Raw genomic sequence first — 17,990 nt, forward strand, 5'->3', positions numbered from 1 at the left:
AGTTGATCGACCTGGTAATGCTACATGTCCTCTACCTGCTGTCCTGTGAGTGGAGACCAAGTTCAATAGTAAGAACATCTCTGGATAGAAGATGCCTTTTCTCTTCTTTCTCCTTCCCTGCCTCCTCTTTTCTCCTTCTCATTTGATTTCCTTCCTCCCAGCTTGCCAAGGAAACGAATGTCTAATTCAGACTCTCATATATCTCTGAGTAAATCAAGGAATTGAATGGCCAAAGAAATAAATTTGAGCAAGTGTCATGTTTGCAGGCTATTCATCTGATTTTGAGGTGAGGCCTGGGGTCCTGTAATACGGATGTGAAGGATTTGCTTTATTCATAACTGAATTGGAAAAGAAGAGATTCAATTCAATTATCTGAAGAATCCATTAGCTGATTAATGGTTTCATCGGGGTTCCCAGAAAAGTTTGGCTTGAATGTTTTTGTAGACTGTGGTTCAGTTTAGAAGAGACCACAGGAGAGGAGTGACCTGCGGAAATGTATGTTGTAATCAGTGTATCATTCTGTGGTGAGTCAACATCCCAGAGTCATAAATTAAAGTCATAAATTGTCTTCCTTGAGCAACAAGGTATCTCAAAAATGTAAGTCTTTGCTTCAAAAGCTGAAGGACTGAATTCCCAAAGAATTTCTGTAAGTTATATGCTTCTAGAATAAGGAAGTGATTGGTGGATGAAGGTCCACTAAAATGGAAGCATTCACATCATAAACCCAGTACAAGTTTATACATGCTGTTTATTGCAGGTTCAAATCATAGTTGGTACCTAAAGATGCCATTCGTAACCCTTTGGCGCATACAGCCATTCTCCTTTGCTGCCCTTTCTCATGGTTGCTGTCTGTCTGCCTCCACTAGAATGAAAGTTCATTCAGCTGGATCAGTAGGAACTCATCTTTCCTTGAGTCTCAGCAACTTCCAATAGGATCCAGCAGACATGAGTTATTTAATTCTTACTTAAATGTCTAACATGCCAACTAGTTACTGGACATGCTCATGGTGATGCCTGTAAATGTGCTTTTTGTTTTGTTTTGTTTTGAGTAAGGGTTTCTCTGTGTAGTTTTGGTGATTGTCCTGGATCTCACTCTGTAGACCAGGCTGCCCTTGAACTCACAGAGATCTGCCTGGCTCTGCCCCCACCCCCCAGTGATGGGATTAAAGGTGTGCACCACCGCTGCCCAGCCTATAAATGTGCATTTTAAAGACCCAAAAGAGAGCTCATCAGGTGAAAGAACTTGCTGTCAAGCCTGAAAACCCAAGTTAAATCCCTGGAATCCACAAAACTCCCTCTGACCTTCATACCAAGTTCTGAGTTTCTATGAAGGGACAGTGTCACACTCTGGGGAATGTTTTGCTTTGTTACTTTTGATAAGTACATTTTGGATACCTGAAGTTCTAAGCCAAAGAATTAAAGTAACCTAAAATTCTTAGTCCCTTCATTACTATCCACTGTTCTTGGAGACTCCTCAGGTGGCCCCCATATTTTCTAATTGAGTATGTACCAAGTAAATTTTCCACATACCTGTTCACACTGTATATTGCTTTGTCATTCATCTTTTTCAAATTCTTAGAATACTTTAACAGTCATTTGTTTGTGTTATCATCATCCCAGGTACTACACAAACCATCATCACCTCTTTCTATGTGACAGATATGTGCATTGTGATAGATACCAGGATGATCCACACTGTGGGAACTAAAATAAGGACCTTCTAAAATAGCAGTTCTCAATCTGTGGGTCACAACCCCTTTGGGGCATTGAATAACACTTTCACATGGGTGACCTAAGACCATCTACATATCAGATGTTTACATTATGATTCATATCAGTAGCAAAATTATAGCTATGAAGTAGCATCAAACAATTTTATGGCTGTGGGGTGACCAGAACATGAGGAACTGTATTAAGGGGTTGCAGAATTAGGAAGGTTGAGACCCACTGTTAAAATGTCCACATCCCAGTCTTACACAGGAAAAAAATTCTGAAGATGTGATTAAATGAAGCCTTTTGAGATGCAGATAGTATCCCTGTTGACCCAATTGCAATGACCAGAGTTGCCACTTGCAAGAAGCAGAAGAGTCAGAGTCAGAGCAGTGGACAGAACAGAAGCAAAGGCTGAAGTTATACAGGACCATGAGCCAGGCTGGAATGGCAGAAGACCAGATTCCACTCTTGACCCTCCAGATGTCAGCTTAGGAAAAATTCACTTCAGACTTTCAACCTTCACAACTAATGTGTGTGTATGGCTGAAAGTTGCCAAGTTGGCCATATGTTGTCATCATAGTAACAAGAAACCCATTCAGAAACATGATATAAAGCCCCTTATCAACACACATACAGAATAATGGGTCCTTGTCCTTTAAGTATGACCATTCCCATATAGTTAGTTTAGGGCCCTGCATGTTTCCTATGCTCTCCCTACAGCTTTCAACATATCCCTTAAGAGGAGGCTATCTAGGTCTTCACCCTTATATCAATTACTGTGCTGTTGTTGCAATAAAATGACAAAAAGTAACTTAGAGCATGAAGAGTTTACTTTGGCTTATGATTCCAGAGAGGCATATCATGGTACATCATGGCAAGGAATCATGGCAACAAGAGGAAGATGTGGCGACAGGAGGGGGAAGCTGAAGGTTCACATCCCAACTGTGAGCATGAAGCAGACAACAAGCTAGAAGGAGCTTGAGGTTTTTAATATTAAAGCTCATCCACAGTGCTGTCCTTTCCCCAGCAAGAATTTACCACCTACACCTCCCCCAAAGAGTGCCACCACCTGGGGACCAAGTATTCAAATGCCCAAGACTATGGGGGACATTTCTCATTCAAACCACTACAGCCCTTCATTCTCAGCTAGTGATTTTTTTTATTGTTATTTCACAACTTAGCAGATGAAAACACCTCCTGATTCTCTATGTCTAATTTTATATCCTCCATGGACCTGTGAAATTAATTTCCTTATAAAGCTACTTGACCATGGAGTGAGAGTCTCAGAGTATTATAGGCTATCAAACAACTATCAAACAAGTCAGCAGAATTTCACTGCTGTATAGAAATGTTCATCTTCTCCACATTCCCACAGCACATGGCTGATTTGTCAGAACTGCACAAACAAAATACATAGGTTTTAAATGCCAAATGAATATATACTACCTTATATTAATGTCTATCCCAGGTTTTAACGAGGCTTCTTACATGTTACCTACTCACTTTCAGGCAAAGGCTGATGGGAGGTTGAGATTTATTTACAAGCTACCAATGTCTCCACTCTAGGGATGAGGAGCTTGTGGGCAGGATTCACAAACTGTGATTACACAATGTGTATGTGACATGATCAGCCATAAAAAAAAAAGCGTCTGAAATCTGCTCCACCATTCATAACACTTCTTCTGTCCTCTGAAGTGGACGAGGTGGAGACAAATGCTCATAGTATAAAAAAGAAATCCAGGTCACAGGTCTTGGGACACCATCATTCTCTTGGGAGAAAAAGACAAAGTGGACAATCAGAAGTGAATGGGGCTTGGGGCCAAGAGGGAGACAGGCCGAGTAGGAATGGAGCCATCAGAAGACTGAACAATGCTGAGTGGACATGGGAAAGAAACCAGCTGGAAAGGCAAAAGGTAAAATGCGTTGCTACTACTGCCAAGTTGGTGTGACATTGAAGTGGGTGAGTAACTGACAGACGAAACTTTCTTCCAGGAAAAGAACTCATGGCTCAAACCTACCAGCAACAATACCCAAGGGTAGCAGGTACTAACAGACGACTAAGTGCATTCATACCTATCTACACCACGGCAAGTCAAGTTTAAGAGGGAAAAAAATATTCTCCCTAACGTGCATCAACCAAAACCTACCAAAATGCCAATACACACTGTGATAGTAAAAATTCATATAGAAATATAATGAACACAGAACAGAGAACACTTCTGTTTGAAAAGCAATAAATTTGGGGTATTAATTTTCAATTTCAGTTTGTTATAAAGCTATGGAATTTACACAGTACGCTGCTGGCATAAGAATGGGTATATAATCAATACAATAACACTGAGAATCCAGAAACAAATGCCTATTTTTCTTCAAATGTGTCAAAGCAATTTGTTGGGACAATGGATACTCTTTTCAATAGACAGTACTAGGATAATTACACATCTAAATGCAAACAGATTAACTTGGATTCTTACTTTACACCATACACATAAATGCTATTTCAAAGGTTATCAAAGGCTCGAATATAATAGATAATCAGGAAGATTTTTTTTTGAGAAGAGGATATCAGTTTATGATCTTGAGATCAAATATATTTGATGTGTCATCAAAACACAATCCTAACATGGAAATAAAATGATAAAATGGACTTTGCCTCATACTGTTACAGGTACTTAGACCCCCAAACCCACCATACCAGTTCCCTGTATTACATAGACACTGATTAAGGAAAATGGATTTATTTACAGTTTGATGAAAGGGATGGAATCTACCCACCATTCCTTGACTACCTTTCAACATACTCAAAGTCACGAAGCAGGAAAGAATACATACAAATTTAACCATGAGACAGGCTAACTCATCCCTTACTAGGGACAAGAGGATCTAGGCTCTAGATTGTGTCCAAGACAGTATTTTAGTTAAACCCCAGGGCACAGAGGAAAACGCAGCCTTGAAGAAGCCCCATTTAGAAGGGGAAAAGGCAGAGTTTATGGATGTAGGATCTTTACCTATCTGGTACTGGTAGAGTTCTTTGTAGGTTAAGTCCACTGAAGATCGGAAATCTTTTAAATTTCTTCTTACACTGACTTCAAGCTCTAGAGTCCTACTTCTCTATTAGACATACTATTTTTGCCAGTGAAATGGGGTGATGTTCTCTGAGAGCCAAGGAGAAAAGGGTAAGATTCTAAATAAGGTGAAGCTTGCAGACAAGCCGCTGAAGAGGATGAGGGAGGAGAATCTCAAGTTCAAGGCCATTCTGGGCTCCACCTTTAAGCCAGACGCTGTCAGCAAATGCCTATCATCTTGCACTTGATAAGCTGAGGCAGGAGAAATGCCATTACTTGATACCAGCATGGGCTACAAAATAAGTACCAGGCTAGCCAATGGCACATTACAATATCCCATCTCAAAACACCCAACCCAAATAATGGAAAATAGTATCTTGTGGCATGAAGATAGCTCAGCAGTTAAAAGTGCTTACTGTATTATCTTGATTATCTGAGTTCAATCCGGAGAGCCCAAATAATGTGGAAGGAGAGAATTGACTCCGTAAGGCTGTTCAATGTCTCCACACAGTAGCTCTGACACATGCATGTGTCCCCCTCCCCTTACTCCACTACATACACAAAAAATGGTAACAAACAAATTTAAATCAAAGAATACCTCTTCTCCCATGTTTAGCATAGGATCGTGATCACAGTAACTCAGAGATGTACTTGAACTATTCAATAACATCCAACAAAGACACAGTATCCATTGAGTGGATAGAAGCCTCCTATGTCAGTAAACCTACTGGGCATCTCCTACTCTACTTGGGTTAGTTAAGCTGTAGCAAAATATTGCAAATAACAGTGGTTTAATATGACATAAGTTTATTATCTTACACTTCTAATGGGCCTCACTGTACTGACGTCAAAGCATCACCAAAGGCTGGGGACAGGAATATATTTCCTTGTCTCTCCCAGCTTTTAGAGGCTACCTACCATGATTGGCCCATGGCCCATCCTCTGGATTCAACTCCAGCAGTGTGTACTTTCAAATTCTCTCTCATCTCTCTGATTCTTCTGATTCCCTCTAATAAGAACTTTGCTCATCACATGGGGTCCAGCTATATAATCCAGGAAAATCATTCCATGTCAAATACTTATTTTAGTTGAGTTTGCAAAGCACTTTTGTGATGTAAGCTAACACATTTACAAATTGCAGGGATTAGAATCCAGGCATTTCTGGGAGGTTCTTTTTTCAGCCTACTAGGGTAAATAATAACATTACTAAACAGTGTTAATTTTGAAGTTACACACTTGTATTAATCAGATATGTGTAACAATATTTTGATACAGACAATCCAATCCTAGTAAGATTTTGTAATTTGAAGGAAGTTTGGGGTGTATGTATTAATTACTTTACTGTTGCTGTGATAAAAATCCATGACCAAACACAATTTAAAGGTGAGTTTATTAGAGCTTATGATTTCAAAATGCTGAGCCTATCACAGCACAAAAGTATGGCAGCAAGTGGCAGACAGGCAGGAAGCTGAAAGTTCTTATCTTCAAAAACAAAACACAAAGCAAAGAGAGTGAACTGGAAGTAAATCGAGATTAGATAATCTTAAAACTTGCCCCAGAGACATACTCCTGCCTGCAAGGCTGCACCACTTAAATCTCCCCAAACATGGCCACCAACTAGATGTCCAGTGTTCAAATACCTAAACCTATGGGGGACATTTCCCATTCAAACTACTGTGCTGCACATGCATGGGAAGACTGTTCGATCTGAAGGCTGATTTTGCATTTTTACTTTGATAATAAGTGACTAAAAATACCACTAAATGCAAATTACAGATGTAGGGATCATGGTGTGAACAGACTATCACATTTCCAGCTGGAGAAAGGAGTGTGCTTTTGGATAATTGTAGGACGCCAGCTGGGGGAGTGTTTACAGTGATGTTATATATTTATTTTTTTGGTTTTCTTAAACATCTGTTCTCTTCCAGCAGGTCTTTGTGTTAGAATACTTTAATTTTCTCTTGAGTTCTCAAAATAATCATTCATGTCATACTTTTGAAATTTCTTCTTCTCCTCCTCCACTAAGTTTTATTTTAAATCTCGATGCTGCATTTTGTGACTCTCTAATCTGATAGCACAAGAACGCTTTGATCACCTTTTCCCCAGGTTAGCAATTTCATAGTGTCTTAGTGGGAAAACACTATCCATCTTGCACAAGTGACAAATCTCAAGGTTTAAGAAGTGTGATGCAGTCAACACCTGGTATCTAACTCTATACTTAGGGGTAATTGCTCCCCAAGGAAAAGTAAATTCATCTATTGATTTTTATTTATACCTTTGCTTTGCTCTAAGAGAGATTTACGAAGGTTGGTTTTGTTGTTGTTCATTTGAAAACACAAATGAACAAGATAACTTGAATGAATATAAATATCTCAGTAGCATCTTCAAACTTGCTAAAATTCTCCCATCTTAAAGTGAAAAGGCTTCTAGGGCTCACTGGAACCATATTTTGGACCTAGGGGACTACAACCTATTTCAAAGGTGGACTGGAATTGGCATGCCCACACTGGTTAATCCTGTAGAGTGCTTACCTGGACACATGCCTGGGACTGTGTGGACTCTGTCCACTGCTCTAAAATCTGCTACATGTCCAGCTGGACCCCATCACACTTGGTGTTTAGGGTGGAATACCTGTGCTGGGGGAGGCCTGTCTAGAAGAGGGCAATCACACATGATTCAAGGTTAAATATAAGCTCAAGATGGAGTACTTGAAGGCATTTTCTTGGTTAGTATGGTTATGTGGAGTAGCTCTGTGGTTCTCCCTTCATTACACAGGACATCCCTGAGAGAGAAAGTAGGAGGAGGAGAAAATTTCTCCATCCTCCCAATTCTTTCACATTTTTGTTGTCCTGCTTCAAAGTAGCCCTTAAGGTGTGGGTGGGAGGTCTGCCCTCACTAGGGATCAATGCTGGCCTGAATATTTGCTACTCATAAATTGGAGTCAGTTACTTAATTTCCCTTCCCTGGTTTCCCCATCTGAAAAATACAGAATCACCAAGGATTGCTATAAGCATTCCGAGACAGAGCATGCAGGTTATTTGGAATAACTCCTGGTACACAGCAGAGATGAACTAAATCTCAGTTCTTTTCATTTTCTCTTTGTTTCATTTTATCTTGCGTGCAGTTTGTTTCCCATTAGAAATCAGCTCCCTGAAGAAAATGATTCTTCCTTGCTCCACACAAAGCAGTCTTTCAGTATCTGTTTATACCATGGAACGACAGTTCTATCTACACTCATAAAATAGCACGGACTGGACTAAGCAGGAATGTGTGCTGGTCCCCATGGCTGATGTGAACAGATCCCGTGGACAGAGGTACTGCCCATCTGGTGATGTTATCTTACTGGCAGCTGCTCCCTACACTTCCCTTGCTTAATGAGTTTTCACTAATTATACCTGAAGAAATTTTTCCCTAGCTGTTATTTCACTAATTGACACAGAACTCTGTCCTAAGCAAAACAAAGTAGGGTTTGGTGAAGCTGCGATATAATTAAGATTTTGCTTGAACAGCTTGTGACCAGAAGCAGAACACTTACAGAGGATACAGAATTCCATATTACCACACATAAATGGCAAGTACCAAAAAAGCCGGTGGGTTAACTTATCTGTTATCAAGTTATTAATAGTTGGTTTCTAAAGTCAACAGAAAATTGGAAACACACTTGAAAATTTGAAACATAAAAATTAATTTAAAAATATTAACTGCTCCCCAGAAAGAAAAACTTGATCTGGATGATAGCTTCAGTATATGATGCCTTTGGGGACTTTTCCTCTGCTGTATAAGTTGGAATGGTATCAAATGCGGCGGTTCATTTGGTGGTGGTGCTTTACTAACGGGCTTTCGGCCTTTGAGACAAAACATTATTATTACTAGAAGTCATCAGCATGCAGCTTCCAGTAAAGTATCTAATGTACCCTGGGGCAGACTGGTTATAACTATTATGTTTGACAGCATGCACACATGTAGATCTGCATGTGAGGTCATATAACAATTTGGGAGAGTCAGTTTCCCCTTCCACTTTTGTGCAGGTTCCAGGGATTGAACTCAGGTCTTCCAGCTTGTACAACAAGCACCTGTACCCACTGAGCCTTCTGATCTGTCTGAGGCATGTTGCTTATATAGAAAAGAGTTACAGGATCATGTTCTTTTTTTTTTTTTTTTAAATCATTTGTGAGTCTGGAACTCATGGACCTATAATATTTGCAATGGTCATTTGTAAATTTTTCTTACTGTTCCCTTTATATTTTTATATTTAACTTAATACCGATAGAATATCTGTAATATGATTTCCATATTGCAGGTAACAAGATAGAGGTTCAGTGGCTTCCTCTAAAACACACAGCTCACAAGAGGTCTATTCCTCTTAGAGGCTCAAATCCATGTCTTATCAACTTCAGGATCTTAATCTTCAAATGTTTCAGAGATCCCAACTACCCTGATTTTACTCTGTGGATCCCAACCCCTCTGTACTTCTCATATATTTTCTTTACTTTCAGTACCATATCTTAATATTTTACAGAAACATCAGAGTGAGTGGAATAACCTAAGTATTATAAATGTATGGTAAGTATGATGATATGGTAAAACCTCAGCAATACCAGCGTCAGCTCAGAACACTCAAAGGTGATTTGCAGAACATAAATGCTTTGTTCTCACAGTAACTGCATCTTGATGGGTGACAGAAAAGTTCCATCTAACATATTCAGTGTGACAGCTATTTGCCACTTTGTTATTGTGTTAAGATACAATCCTACCTTTCTCATCTCAAAATAAATCAATAAGTATAGCCTTATTTCTTATTTTTTAATAAAATATTGATATCTAAAATCAGTATTTAAAGGAACCTAAAAGCTCATGAATGGTCTTCTAAATTTGTATTTGATCTTAACAAAAAGCCTTACAAGCAATCTTAATTCATTTTTAAAGGTGAGAATCAGAAGAGTCACAACATGTCCAAAATCATAGAGACAGCAGACTGGGGTGTTCATGTGTACCTCTATCAGGTGAACACAGTCACATTATAACCCCTATTCATATTATTGTATTCAGCACTTATGGAATAAATAAAGGCTAAAAGTCTGCGTAGTTCCAGAGAGTCACACTCTTGCCCTAAACATATCACACTAGAGAATGGGTACTGGCAGGAAATCAAAGTAAAACCTGGTGTTAAGTGGTAAGCAGAGAGGTTAGGGTATTTGTGAGCAGAGAACATGGACTTGGGTAAGGAACAGTCATTCGATAGGTTCCTAGGAATGAGCTGCATCATTCACTTGCAGATGAGTCGTTTTGCAGAAATGACTCCTTTGCAGATTACAGGAACCCTGCTTGGATTACTTGGTAGAGTTAATTCCTTCCCTGAGGCTAACTTGTCGGGATTGATTCAAGCACTCAAAAATGAGAATGAGACTTGTACCACGAGACACTTGAACGGTCTTTGTTGGAGTGAGTCTTTCTTCATTGGCACACTGTCATAGTGAATGTGCTTGCTGGCTAATTGCATGTGTGCCCTCAAATACTGATAGATTCTCAGCACAATGAAGATCATTCTTGCCAAGGACATCAGCAGAATGAACTTTGCAGTTTCTCCTTTAATTCCACAAAAGAGAATCATTGCCCAGTGATAAAAGGATGGGAAAAGATGAGATTTAGAGCATTTTCCCTTCACTTCTACCCAGCTTTGTTTTGTGGGTTTCTTTATAAGTAGTGCCTGCTGGCAACCTTCCTTCAAGGCTGTGATTCCCACTGGGATATATGGACACTCTTTCCTCCCACTGCCCCACCAGCCTCAGACTTAGTAATAGCTTCCTGGGGTTGTTTGTCTCTGATGATGGAACATTTACCCCTCTAGCTTGTTCACACCTCTGTTGCTAGTACTTCATTAAAGTCTTCTTTCTGCTAGGACCCCAGCTGAGAGAGTGACTCAACACTGTTATCTCTGCTTTCTATTTTATTTTAAAGACATGGGATCATGTTGTTGATGTGAAGAGATCCAATATCTTTTGTGATATTTAGCAAAACAATTCAGTCTGACTCCAAGTGTAGTCTTCTAGAAGCCAAGAAATGTAAAGGTTGACCTTTCCACCAGTGTTATGCCTATATTGCATCTGCCTTGTAGTTCAGCACTGAAAATTAACATATTAATTTAAATATATAAATAATGTTAAGATTTTGCATAGTCATAGACAGAGATGGGATTTGTAAGTGCATCTGTTAGACTCCACGTCTGACCTGAGCTGCCCCTGTGTAACCCACCACCCTACTCTAATGTGAAATCTTTTCCTTGCTTTTGCTTTCCACAGGCAGGCATTTCCTCATGGCCTCAACATCAACTCTCCCTCTGGTGTCTTTCCTCTTTCCCAACATCCAAACCCAGCAGCTTTTCTGTGTCCTGTTTCTGTATTTCATGAGTCCAGAAGCTCAGGGATTCTAATTTGATATCCTACCAGTTAGTTGTGAAGGCATAAGCTATCCAAGGAAGGTGTCAGTTTGGCTCCTGTCCACAGTGACTCAGATGCACTTTCCTATTTCATCTGCCATGTTCTCTTTCCATGGTGGTTTATAATTTAAATATGCCTAGACACTAAAAAGACCCTTGTTTACCCTTCCTTCTCTTTCTCCTAATTCACACATTCTCAACAGTGACCCATTTCCTATGTTGTACTCCCCCTGTGCCCTTGGCTATTCCTCAGGCAAGCCAGGCAGTCTCTCCCTCCCACCTTCTAGGAATTATTTTCTTCACAGAATCAGAAGAACATTCTTCAAACACACATAGAACATTCTTCAATACAGATGACATTAGATTACAAGAGCAGTCTTGAGAAAGTCAAGAGGACCAAAATCATAACAAGTATCTTTTATGAAAATGTACTAAAACTGGGAAAACCATCAGAAAGAAAACTAGAATGTTGATAAGTGTGTGGAAATGAACCGTCACAACCTGAAACAGCCAATGGGTCTGAGAGGAAGTCAAAAGGGAAACTTGGAAATATCCTAGAAAAGCAAAATGAAAACATACCAGACCAGAACTTATGGGCTACAGCAAAAGCAGTTCTAAGAAAGACAGTCATCTAAGGCTTTTCAAAAGGCCTTGAGTGTAAGTTGTCCCTCTCCATACATCCTCCTTCCCTACACTTTCATTCCTCCCCATTTAATCCTCCTAATCTAGTTTCTCCATTATTTCTTTATAATGCTATACTTGGAAGATCCCTCCTCCCCACTGGGTTCCATATTAGCTACCTAACCTCTGTGGTTGTTTAGACTGAAACACATGTATCTAAAAATCCCCATATAAAAGAAAACATGCAATGTTTGTCCCTTTGAGTCTATGTTACATCACTCAGTATTACTGTTCCTAGTTCTATTCTAAAATATATACATACAGTAAAAGGAATTTAAATGGAGTTTCCACATAGTAGGGAGCATGATAACCCAACTGGTCATCTTATGCCACCAAGTAAAATCCTCAGTGCCAGAATGAGTTCTATTTTATTGAGACAAATTGGGCCAAAGGGGTACCAAAAAACTCCCCAAACATTAGTGGGCATTGCCAAGTCTATCAGTTATTCTCCACAATCTGAAAGTAAGGCCCTACTTCTGAAGACACTACTTAACCTATGTCATCAAACATGGAGACATTGTGCTGGTGTCCGGCTGGAGGCTAATGATGCAGGACAGCACTATGGACTCTACCAGAGAAGAAAAGTAATCATCAGTTATCCCATAGCTGCAAATCCTGAGAACCACAACAGAGACCTGCCTATAAAATACACTGGTGTGATAGTAGCACAAACACAGGAGTAGACAACCACTTCTTCATTAGATTTAAGGTCTACTCCATGAGATGGAACCTACACCTGACACTGTTCAAGGGGCCAATAACCCGAGATTAGATAGATCATGAACCTTAGGGGAAAACCTACTACTGTTGTTCTGCTAAAGGAATATAGCAAAAAAGGATCCTAATAACATGCTAATCTACCAATGGATCAGTGCCCATCTCAACTCTCATCAGAGAAATTATCATCTCCTTGTGGTAGATGATGATGAACACAGAAACCCACAACTGGACAATGTGCAGAAAGTGAAGACTTCAGTGCACTCAATCCTAAATGGGATGTCTTCATCAAATCCTCAATGCTCAGGGGTCTCTGCAGAATAGGAAGTAGAAAGATTTTAAGATCTAGAGGTAATGGATAACACCAAGGAAACATTGTTTTCTGAACACAACAGGGATGGTACAAATATGAACTCATAGAGACTGTGACAGCATATACAAGACCCGCACGAGTTCACACCAGGCAAAATCCAGCATGGAGAAGGGGATGCACACAATGTTCTACTGATAGGAAACAGAAAATCAGTATTCTCCAAGGAAGAGACATTGTGTATATAAACCATACTCCAGGCCAAGCCCCATGCCCAAAGGTGGCTGGCCAACACAAAATACACTCCATGTTTTTTTGGTTTGGTTTTGCAGTTTTTATTTTTATTTTTTTATTTTATTTTATTTATCTTTAATTTTTTCCTTTTATTTTATTTTAAAATACCATTCAGTTCTACATAACAGCCACAGATTCCCTTGTTCTCCCCCTTCCCACCCCCCATTTCCACCTCCTCCATGGCAAAGCCTCCCCCAAGGACTGAGATCAACCTGGTAGACTCAGTCCAGGCAGGTCCAGTCCCCTCCTCCCAGACTGAGCCAAGTGTCCCTGCATAAGTCCCAGGTTTCAAACAGCCAACTCATGCAATGAGCACAGGACCTGGTACCACTGCCTAGATGCCTCCCAAACAGATCAAGCAATCAACTGTCTCACCTATTCAGAGGGCCTGATCCAGTTGGGGGTCCCTCAGCCTTTGGTTCATAGTTCATGTGTTTCCATTCATTTGGCTATTTGTCCCTGTGCTTTATCTAACCTTGGTTTCAACAATTCTCACTCGTATAAACCCTCCTCTTTCTCACTAATTAGACTCCTGGCGTTTCACCTGGGGCGTAGCCGTGGATCTCTGCATTCAGATTCCTCAGTCCTTGGATGGGGTTTCTGGCACAGCTATTAGGGTGATTGACCATCCCAAAATTGTATTAGTTTTATTTGATTTTTACTATTGTTTTGATTTTTATTATTTTGAGAGGAAGAGAGAAAAAGAACATGAGGTTGGGTGGGTATGGTGGGAAGGACCTAGGAGGAATTGAGGGAGGGAAAAAAATAATAGAAAAGATGAGACTGACTTTTTTTTAAAAGAAAAATTGAATAAAATCTTTACCTAAATAAGGAAAATGAAGACTGAAAAAAAATAAAATGAGACACTAAAAATGATACCATGAAAATACAAATGAATTTAAGAAAATACTGTGAAAAATTAAATGTTAAAAAATTAGGTAACTTGGAAGAAATTAACAAATTCCAAGAACCACATGATTTATTAAGACTGACTCAAAAAAATAGAGAAAATTGAAACAGACAACAATAAACAAACAGATTGAATGACTATTCAGAAGGATAAAATAAAAGTAAGGCCAGTACCTCAGGCATTAACAGTGAGGTCTACAAGATATTTAAAGAAAAATCAAATATCAGATCTCTAAAAGACTCTCATAAAAGAGGAGGGACTTAATATCTTCAGGTATGAGATTTATGAGACTGCTTAGGGAACATATATATTCTGGGCTCTATATTGTGCTCCATTGGTTCTCTAACTATGGACTAGGACATATGTAGTAGCATAAATAAATATGTAATTATATGTAATCCAAAATGTGTTTGGAGCCTCAAAAACCCCTGAATGACCAAATCTGTCCTAAGAAGATCAAAGTTGCAAATTCCTCATTAACAGACTTCAAAATACAGTATAGGGCTGCAATAATTTAACCCACATGGTACTGAAAAAAATTATATATATATTATACATATGATTATATATATATATATATATATATATGGAGCTGATTAAACTTTTTACAATTATAATCCTTCTCATCTGAGAATTTTTTAAATATCCAGTGTACAAAGGTATGTAAAATGTAAAACAGGTATATAAATCAAACATTTGTTGACCATAAATCATAAACCAGATAATTCTAAATTTTGGTGTAATTTTACCATTTGTTATTAAGGTAAATGCGCATATTAATGATATAGGTGTGCCTGTTTTTACATAAAAAATTAAATCTTAGCTTGATCTTTGATACTACAATATTGCATTCTTCAACCTTTTTCAGAGTTGACTGATTTTTTTTATTCATAGCAGTCAATGATGAAACTGCTTCATTGCATAAATATGCAGTATAAACCAAGAGAAATAGGTTTAGAGCCATTTCAGAAATTGTTGAGAATTCTGTCATAATTTCAAATCAAAATTCATTCAATGATTTTAATGAAACTCACAGTGAGCAGCTCAAATGTTGTAGCAATAGTTTGAAGCTTGCATGCTGAGGAAGGATGACAGGAAGATCCTGAAAGTATCTGTTTTGCATAATTAAACCATTATGTTTTCCTAAGAGAACCAAATTTTGTTGGATAGTAAAAATACTGCAGTTCATAATATGAATAATCTCAAATCCCAGCAGAGTCATCTCAAGTGGTATTCACTGGCACCACATAGCTTGATGCATAAACAATTCAAAGGGTGCTTTGAATTATTGTGTGTTCAGTCCCAAGGCTGCAAAGACGTCACTGCCCAAAACACCTCGGATTCATTACACATTTGATTTTGAATTAATGTGCGTTTATTCTGTGTTCAGAAACCTTTTACTGCTGCCAATATCTGTCAATTCATTGACTTGGACCACTGTCCAGCATCTGACCCTTAGTTTATGAACCAATGGAATGCAGTGGAGGGCCTAGAAAAAAATATCAATGACACTGAGGTTAACAGAACACACCGTGAGGAAACACAATCTCTGGATAGTCACATGAAGAGGAATAAAATTCTGAACATGAATTCAAAATCAATTCAAGATGTATTACAGAATAACATAAGGCTTGGAGGTTTGAAACAACTAGAAGAAAATAAATGTTCCTAGACACTGATTTGGCAAAGCACCAGCAACAGAACCAAAAGTGAGAACATATCAGGATAGTAAACTCAAAAGCTTTTATACAGCCAACTAAAAATCAGAGCGAAAAATAATTTATGCAATGGCAGGAGCTATATGTAAGCCATGTATATATAAGGGGATAACATACAAAATATATAAGGAACTCAATAGCAAGAAAAGAACTGAGCCTATTGAAAAAGGGGGCAAGAATCTATATAGGTATTTCTCAAAACATATTTGTGAAAAATTATCAACATCAACGTTGTGACTTGAATAAGAGTGGCCCACTCCAGGCTCATATATTTGAATGCTTAGACATCAGGGAGTGGCACTGCTTGAGAAGGAATAGGAAATGTGGCCTTGTTGGAATAGGTGTGGCTTTGTGCAAGGAAGTGAATCACTGGAGGTGGGCTATGAGGTTTACAAGCCAGGCCCAGTGACTCCCTGGTGCCTGTGGACTAGGATGTAGAACTCTCAGCTACTTCTCAAGTACCACATCTGCTGTGTAGCTTGCTTTCATCATGATAATAGAGTCTGAAATTGTTAGCAAGCCCCAATTAAATGCTTTCTTTTATAAAAGTTGTCTTGGCCACGGGTGTCTCTTCACAGCAGGAGAATGGTGACTAAGATAATCACTAATCATCAGAGAAGTACAAATTAAAAGAACAGTGAGATATCAGCCTATACTGGTAGAATTATAAAGATGAAAGGTAACTAGAGTGGGAAAAAATGGTCCTTTCCGTACTGTTACTGGGAAAGCAGATTTGTAGAATGTCAAAAGAAAATCATGTGACCATTCCTCAAAAAGCTAAAAATAAAGTTACCATATAATTCAGCAATCTTGAAATAAGGAATCTATATGAAGGAAATGAAATCAATAAATTGATAGATTAAAACACTCATGTTTACTGAAGCATTTTTCACAATATATAAGACATGAAGTCAACTTAAGTATTCAAAAAATGAAAGTCAAGAAAATGTCATACACAAACACACACACACACGCATGCATACACATGTACATGTATGTATATACACACACACTACTTACCTATAAAAAAGAAGAAATTCTATCCTTTGGGACATGAGGAATGGAATAGGAGAACATCATATTAAATGAAATAGTCCTCTTAGAAGGACAAAAGTCCATGATTTATTTGTATGTAGAATATAGAAAACTCAAACTTTTAGAAAAGAGTAAAACAGTCATTTGAGAAGTTGGGAAGGGTGGGGAGATTTGGTGGACATTGATCAAAGGACCCAAAATTCCAGTTTGATAAGAGAAGTAAATTCAAACATTTTATTATATATTGTGGTTATTATACTTAGTGACATCATGGTGTACACTTTAAGATTGCTTTTAAAAAGCAAGTAGACAGATGTTTAAGCTTATTTAGTGAAAAGTACATGAGATAATATATCCTAAATAGCTTGATATAGTCATCTTACAATATATACAAATACTAAAATAGCCTATTGTTTATTATAAATATATAGTATTTCACTTATCAATTAAAAAATGTTCTGCTGGGATCTTGAAGGACACTACAGTGGTATAAAGAGCTGAATGATAAAGAACTATGATGTGTTTGAGGGGCTGAGATTAGTTCTGACCAATAACAAAAAAATATGGAGATCAGACCTACAATCCAGATAAGTGAACTCTACAAACAGTGGGAAGGATTTTGAAACAGATCTTTCCCCACTAAGCCTGTCCGTGAGGACCAAGCACTAGCTGATGCCCAGCTGCCTTCAGGAGATCTTACCTGAACTGTGCCCTGCCTAGTCATTCAGAAAATATTAGGGACACCTTTTTTCCAGGAATGTGCTGGAACATCTCTGTTTAACTCCTGGATTCCTATATTCTGTCTTCCCCAGCCTTTCTAACATATGAGCTGCCAGGGCTAGAAGATTTCTAGGGAGAATCCCACAACACCCTGGAATTCACTCAGGAAATAATTGAGTGGAAATAAAAGAAACTACTGCTCCAGTAGTTTCAAAAATATATCAAACTAGGCTATGAAGACATGACAGGAGGCAAGACACACATGGATGGAGAGATGGCATGTAGTAAACAAGGCTCTGCAGATGGTCGCAAAAGTAAGGTGCAATGTAGTAGAAAACCAGAGGCTACGGCTATTTTAGCTAAGGTTATCTTAGCTTCAGGTTTTCTACCA

Source organism: Peromyscus leucopus, chromosome 9 (genome assembly GCF_004664715.2).
Source record: "Peromyscus leucopus breed LL Stock chromosome 9, UCI_PerLeu_2.1, whole genome shotgun sequence".
Lineage (NCBI taxonomy): Eukaryota > Metazoa > Chordata > Mammalia > Rodentia > Cricetidae > Peromyscus > Peromyscus leucopus.